Raw genomic sequence first — 8,024 nt, 5'->3', positions numbered from 1 at the left:
AGGTTCTTGTTTTCGTGATTGCTTTAGGATCCAATATGAATTTTACATCCTCATCAAGTTCTCACAATATTGTTTAAAATGGGATCTTTTCACCGATAATGTTATTTAAGCATGAAACATGGAAAATTGAGTGTACTTGGGAAGATGCATGTAGCTCCCATTTGTATGCCATAGTACCAAACTTTTGCAACACCTTGTAAGGACCATAATACTTGGGTGATAATTTATTATCCTTCTTCGCTTCCTTGAGGAACATTTATTTGTATGGTTGTATCCGTAAAAGTGCCCATCCGCTTACAACAAAACTTCTTTCGCTATGATGTTTACCTTCCTATTGTTGCATTCAATTTTTCACTAGAGTGAGGTTATCCTTTAAGAGTTGGAGACATTTTTGTTGATGCTCGATGCGATCTTCGAGTAGTTGAACCTTAGAATTTTTTCTTAAAGATGATTTGATGGACAATGAATGATATCCATAAAGTTCCATAAATGGATCATTTTTGTTGTACTATGGAAAGAAGTGTTATACCACCATTCATCTAGAGGTAACCACTTTAGCCATTGTGTTTTTTTATCAGATACAAAACAATGAAGATATGCTTCCAAACATTCATTCACTATCTTAGTTTTCCTGTGAGATTGAGGATGATAAGATGAGCTATGAGCTAATTGAGTAACAAGGCAAGAAAGTAATTCCATCCAAAAATTTCCAGTGAAAATTGGATCTTTGTCACTTACAAGAATATTTTGGTTTCCATGTAGCTTTTGAATTGTTTCCATAAATGCAGTAACAATTGTATTGGATTTAAAAGGATGAGATAATGCACAAAAGAATGAATACATGGTAAGTATATCCACTACCACCATTATGAGACTCTTTCCTTTGGACTTGTGTAAACCTATGATAAAATCCATTGAGACATCCTCCCAACGTTGACTTCGAATGGCTAAAGGTTGTATTAAACCTGGGGTCTTAATTGTCTCAACTTTATTTTGTTGGAAAACCAAACATTTTGCCACAAACTTTTGAATATCATATTTTAAGTCCATCCCAAAAAAATTCCTTCTTGACCCTGTGCATGTTTTTAAAAATCCCAAGTGACCTCCTAAAGGAGGTGTGCAATTTCAAAAGGATCTTTTGTTTGAGTTGGGAATTCTTACATAGGTATAAGTGATAATTCTACCATAATGAGTCATTTTTCCAGATAAATGTATTAAATGTACTGGGATATTATTGCCACATTTGAATGAATTTCCACACCTCTTCATCATTCTTCCATTCCTCACTTGCTTCCTTTATCCAGTCAGGTTGGATAATATAAATGACATAGAGAAATTCTTCCACATCCTCATCCCTTGTTGACAGTGCATTTGAAACAATATTTTTCTTCCCTTTCTTGTAGATGATTTCAAATTCATAACCCAATGTCTTACTGATCCATTTTTGTTGCTCTTCTCAAGATAATCGTTCCAAAAAGTATTTGAGACTAATCTATTTTTACCTTGAAGTATCTTCCCATTAGGTAAGGGCGCCATTGCTTCAAAGAATTTAGTATTGCCAATATTTTCTTCTTATAAATAGGTTTGTGTAAATACATTCCCTTAATTGGATGGCTTTCCAAATTAATGAGTCTTCCTTCTTTCATTAAAGCAACACCAATTCCATTTCTTGAGGCATCACAGTCCACCATAAAAGTTTTTGTGAAGTCTGGAGTAGCTAAAACTAAAGCTTGGAAAATTACCTCTTTAAGATGTTTAAAGGACTTAGTTGTCTCTGGAGTTAAAAAAAGTCATCTTTCTTTAGTAATGTTGTTATAGGTGATCCTATTTTCCTATAATTATTAAAAAACTTTCAATAATACCCTATAAACACGAGAAATACTCAAATATGGTTTAGGGTTATGGGGATTTTCCACTCCTTGATGGATTTAATTTTGTTAGGATCTACCTCAACACCCTCATGAGTTACAATATGACCCAAATATTCCACCTACTGTACCCCAAAGAAACATTTGGAGGTTTTGCATACAATTGTTTCTCCTCCAATAGTTTGAGCGCCCTATCACACATGTTAAACATGATCCTTCCAAGACTTGTTGTAGATTAGTATATCATCAAAAAATACTAGCACAAATTTTATAAGGAAAGGTTTGAAAATGGAATTCATCAAACCTTGAAATGTGGAAGGTGCATTAGTAAGGCTAAAAGGCATGACCAAAAATTCATAATTACCTTCATGATTTCTAAATGTCGTTCTTAGAATGTTTTCAGTATTCATTCTAATTTGATGATATCTTGAATGAATATCTAGCTTGGTGAAGTAAATTGCTCCATGTAATTCATTCAATAATTCATTAATAACTGGAATGGGAAATTTATCTTTAATAGTGAGCTCGTTGAGCTACCTATAATCTGGACACATATGCCATGATCCATCATTATTTTTTAGCAATACTAATGGAGCAGAGGAATAACGTTGGCTAGGTTGAATTATACTTGCCTCTAGCATTTCCACAATCATGCGTTCAATTTAACTATTTTTGGCATAGGGATATCAGTAATGTCTAATGTTTGGAGGAATTTTATAAGGAAAGGTTTGAAAATGGAATTCATCAAACCTTGAAATGTGGAAGGTGCATTAGTAAGGCTAAAAGGCATGACCAAAAATTCATAATTACCTTCATGATTTCTAAATGTCGTTCTCAGAATGTTTTCAGTATTCATTCTAATTTGATGATAGCTTGAATGAATATCTAGCTTGGTGAAGTAAATTGCTCCATGTAATTCATTCAATAATTCATTAATAACTGGAATGGGAAATTTATCTTTAATAGTGAGCTCGTTGAGCTACCTATAATCCAGACACATATGCCATGATCCATTGTTCTTTTTTAGCAATACTAATGGAGCAGAGAAATAACGTTGGCTAGGTTGAATTATACTTGCCTCTAGCATTTCCACAATCATGCGTTCAATTTAACTATTTTTGGCATAGGGATATCAGTAATGTCTAATGTTTGGAGGAACACTTCCTCGAATCAAGTGAATAGCATGATCATGACCATGAATAGGTGGAAGGCCTTTGGGAGTCTCCAATACCTTCAAATGATTGTCCAAGATTCTTTGGAGATCTAGAGAAATAAATGATTTTGATGTTTGAACATCTAGTGAGCATAATTGTGCAATTATTCCTCATTGTTATTTCTTCAAAAGATTTGTTATGCCATTAGAGTTGATTATCGTCCTTGGTTTCCCTGCGATGCCCCTTAATTAAATTTGATTTCTTTTGGAGGAAAATTTCAAGAAAAGTTATTGAAAAATAGAAGTTATTGTCCCCAAAGACTATAACCATTAAACTCCTAATACAACATCAACCCTACCCATTGGAATGGAAAGCGTTGGAATATTCAATACATATTCCTCCATGGTTATATTGATATTATGACACTTCCCTAAGTAATTTATAGTTCCTCCATTTGCAACCATCACTTGACACTCTGGTGCTCGATATAGAAAACAATTCAATTCCATGGCGATCTTATTAGAATAAAATTATGAGTACTGCTAGAATCGATCAACATTATTACCTTTATATATATATATATATATCCTTCTATCTCAAGAGTTTGAGGAGTGGTAATTACTGCTAATGCATCACAAGATATAGTGAAATTCATTTCTTCTTTCTCTGAGGTTGGTTTTTGATGTATATCCTCTTATTTTGGTGTTTCTTGTTCCTTTTGTTTCTCCTCTTCACACTCTACGTAAAATAATTTCTTCTCAGCACACTTATGACCCTTAGTGTATTTTCTATAACAACTCTAACAAAGCCCTTTTGATCTTTTTTCTTCTAGTTGTTGTGGTGTCAAACTTGTAGGTTGTGGGAGGCTAGGAGCAACAACAGTTCCATTTTTATAGTTATGAGTGGTAGACTTCCTTGTTTCCATAATTTTGCTTTCAAATTTTCTTGCTACCTTGAATGCCTTCTCCAATGAATTATGTCCCTCTGAAGACATCAATCCTATGCTCCTATGGAATATCATTTACCTTGATATTCAATCTTTTGAATTTCTCAATGTGCTCTTCCATTGAACCCTTTTGTTTGAGATTTATCAATTGGCTAAAGAAGGTATTGTTCTTTGTATCCTCATAATGTGCTACCAATTTTCCCACAAAAATTGTCCAAATGACAATTGATTTATGAGAACAAAGTCATCGATATGAAACAAACTAATTTTGTTATAAATATAAAAATGCAATGCGTATCTTTTGTGTTTGCGACACATCATGTAGATCAAAGAATTGCTCAATCTGTAGTATCCATGTTACTGAATCCTTTCCATAAAACATCCTCATATCTATATTTGGAATGTGGCGGGTCTTAAACCCAACATTGGAGTATCTAAAATCATAATTCATATTAGTTTTGTCCTCATCATGATTTTCTTTGATTACCTTGTCACCATTGGGAAGCCTTTCTTGCAGCAAATTTTTCAACCCTTCCAACTTGACATTCATCGCGTTCATATCTACTTTTAAAACTCCCATGTATGATTTTAAACCATCCTTCAAACCTTCCATGTTGCCTTTTATTTTTTCTTCTAAACCATTCATCTAAGTTTCCAATTCATTTTTGGTTACTCTTTGCAAGAATGAAATTTGTTTCACTTGGTCACGTAATTTTGATATATCATGTTGCATTTCTTCCTCTTCTTCATGTGTCATAGTAGAGATTTCTTGTTTCTGAATAGGTGTATCCATTTGTTTAATTCGAGGAATTTTTGAATCAGACAGTGATATCTATGCTTCACTATGCCCTTTGAATCACTTGAAACCGATTTTTCAAACAAAAGTTATGCAAATTTAAAAAAAATAACACCTTTATCTTGCTTTTAGGAGCTCAATCTTGAAACTATTGTATCTTTTTAAGTTTTTCCTTCTAAGGCTTGAAATACCATCCTGCGGTAGCCCTCTGGGTCTTATTTCCAATGCCACAAGTAAGACTAATATTGGTGATCTCAAAACATGAGTGCAGAAAACTTGCAACAAAAGCCTTTTAATGATTGTAATTGCTTATGAAATTAAGTTCCAAAATTGTCACATAAGCATGTAAATTATCAGATAAAAATGTAACTTAAGATGCACAATAATAACTTAGTCAAATCATGAAGAAGGAAAAGCATGAAGCATCAAGACGAAGATGATAACGAAGTTCACCCCCTCTAATTGGGTTGCGTCTTTGGATTCGCTTCCAAAGGTCGAATCGCTCTATTGTCTTTCTTCAAAGAGGCATGTGGACAATGCTTTATAAAAGGGGCTAAAAACCTAGAGCTTCCTTCTACAACCCAAGATATGTCAAGGGTTACACATTACATACATTTATTCAATACCTCATAAAGACTTCCTAACTTGAGCTCTCAAAGCTCTAAAAACAAAGTTCTCAAAAAAAAAACCTCTCCTCCTTCCAAAGAGCACATAGGAGGAATGTAAAAGTCTCCTAAATCCACATAAGAGAATAACTCTCGAGATCCATTAAAAGAGGATATATGAAATTATTAAGGAGAAAATCTCTCAAATCCACGAAACATGCATCTCATCCACATTTTTAAGGGATACCATCCCATGAAAATATCAACTCTAGCTTGATATTAGGAAACTATTTGTGAGGTGGATTCTCCCACTTAAATCAATTTACCTTCTACAAATGAAAAACACATGAGCACTTAAACCCACTTAAAGTATTAATCTTTTACAATTTAATCATTTCCACATTTTTCTAAAGCTTTTGCGATCTTCTCTTTGGTGTGCATAACTATTTTGGAACTAGTTGCGTGCCAACAATGGACACCTTTAAAATTTGTCCAAGTGGGGAGATCCTCCTAAATCAATCCTCCACACAAAATAGGACTTTTGTTCCACCAAAATTCTAGATTAATACTAAACAACTTTGGCAAATTGAAGTTTTTTTTTTCTAGCAACTTTTCTCTTTGTTTGTAGCATTCTGCAATAAAAAATCTCACTTTGAAAATGTGAATAAAAATGTCTTGAATTCCCCACTCTTCTTCTTGGAATTATGGTATTCTGCCATCATTCTACCTATCAATAGGTGGACTAGACAAAAGTTTACATTTTTACTACTTTTCAATTGATTTTGATGATGAATCAGTGGATTTCCTTTCAAAAAATTTCTTCAATTTGCCTTCCTTCTTAATTAGAGTTGGTGGTGTAGATTTCTGAAATGGAATAAAATCAACTAAAAGTACTATCATTCCTAAGTCCTCTTATCCTTAATGCCCTCTTAATAATTAATTTTGCAGCAAGTTCTATTGGAAAGTTTGGCCATGGATACTTTATGGGATTATCGAACAACATCGATTGCAATAATAAGCCTCCTTCCAGTGGTAACAAGCACTCTTTATCCATAATACTTGGCTATTTAGATAGAAAACGTTCCAATCCCACCAAAGACTTTATGCACCAAGAAGCTCTTGCTTGTGGACAAATGACTTATCATAAAAACTATGGATGACAAAGTGCATGCCACCTCAAGAAGGGCCGCAACTTCTTGTAATTAAATGCCTTCTGTAACAAGCAAGACATGCCCAGATAGAACTGCCACCTTTTATGCATACCCTCGTCCTCCTAGAAGTGCACAAACCTCATCACCAAATTTCCAGGTCTATAAAGTTTTGCTCGCAACTTCAATAATTCCTGAGCATTCAAGGCCAAGGTAAGGCGGTGCACATTGCTAAAATAAGCTAGTTACTCCTGCATGAGGAGTTGGCTAAACTTAGAGACTTAGTTAACTGAGTGTTGAGTCATTGAGTATTGAAGCGTTGAGTTAAGTCGAGTTAAGTGATAGATGACTTTTAGTGTGTAATTGCATGGCAAGATATTTTAGGCGAGTCGCTAGTCGAAAATGTTAAATACCCTTCACCGGGTTCACTGTAAGTATCAAGTTTTGTATGATCAATAAAAAAGTCGCAGCTGGTGTGTTTTGGGTGAATTGTGTGTTTTAGCTTCTCTACTTTCCATTCCAACTCACATTTGGGCAGAGGGTACGCACCTCTCCTGTGGAGGGTATCTACCCTATTTAATGTCGTTGCCAATATTTTTATGAGAACTTCATCGTCATTATCTTGAGGGTCTTGTATTTGCAAACATCTACATCCCCTGGAGTCGTTATCACCACTGCATTCATTTTTTTCGCCTACCGTGGAAATCAAGCTATGGAAGCTAACTCTAGAGTGTGAGAGTCGCCCAGAATTGAACACTTGAATAGATCATGTTATGTCACGATGCCCCACCATTGATCTCATGAAGCTTTGAGTATGAGTGATGGCATGTCGGTCATTGTAATCAATGGTCTAGCATGAATGGATGATTATGTACAGAAACATAAACATGCAGATTGAAATCATATTACACACTGTCCACGGGGCTCTCCACGCGTCAACCTAGAAGTAAAGTGCCGACATCAACGAGAGGCTCTCCACCAGATGGTACCCAGATGTAGGCAGTGTTCCATCCTCTTTCGGATTTTCGACTTTCTCCACATCCTCGTTGGTTTTCCGAGTGTGATTAACCCACATGATCATGCAGTCTACTGAAATTGCTATAAGGTATCTGGTGGTGGACAACATGAATGCAAATGGGTACTCCTTGGAGGGACATCAAGCCGAGGATGAGAGCCGACGTAATCGCCGCAAACAATACCAACATAGTAGAAACGACCACATTGATCCACCACCAAACGCCTCAAAGGTCACATCTTCTGAATCCAGCATTTCCCCCATCAAACTTGGCCACATTGACAATTGACATCGCCACATTGACAATAATCCCAAGAAATCTGAAATTGATCGCTGGAGTTGTTCACGACGCCAAAATCTACACATAAATCGTGGGGAAATTCCCACAAAGTCACGCGGTCTCTCTGCATTGTCGAATAGGTATCACACCTCATCACCACCCATGTTAATATCCTTATCCACTGATGTGGGGCCGTCAACAATGGAGGGCCG

The 8,024-nt window shown here is 35.4% G+C and overlaps 1 pseudogene; it reads right to left on the bottom strand.

Moving 5' to 3' along the window:
• Window positions 1–6,358: 6,358 nt before the first annotated feature.
• LOC149209104 (uncharacterized) lies at window positions 6,359–7,201 on the bottom strand (annotated as a pseudogene).
• Window positions 7,202–8,024: the final 823 nt, after the last annotated feature.

The sequence above is a fragment of the Pinus tabuliformis genome, chromosome 1_2, assembly GCF_031772625.1.
Source record: "Pinus tabuliformis cultivar Carrire ecotype Pingquan chromosome 1_2, CPIR1, whole genome shotgun sequence".
NCBI lineage: Eukaryota > Viridiplantae > Streptophyta > Pinopsida > Pinales > Pinaceae > Pinus > Pinus tabuliformis.
This window is presented reverse-complemented; position numbering and strand designations above follow the sequence as displayed.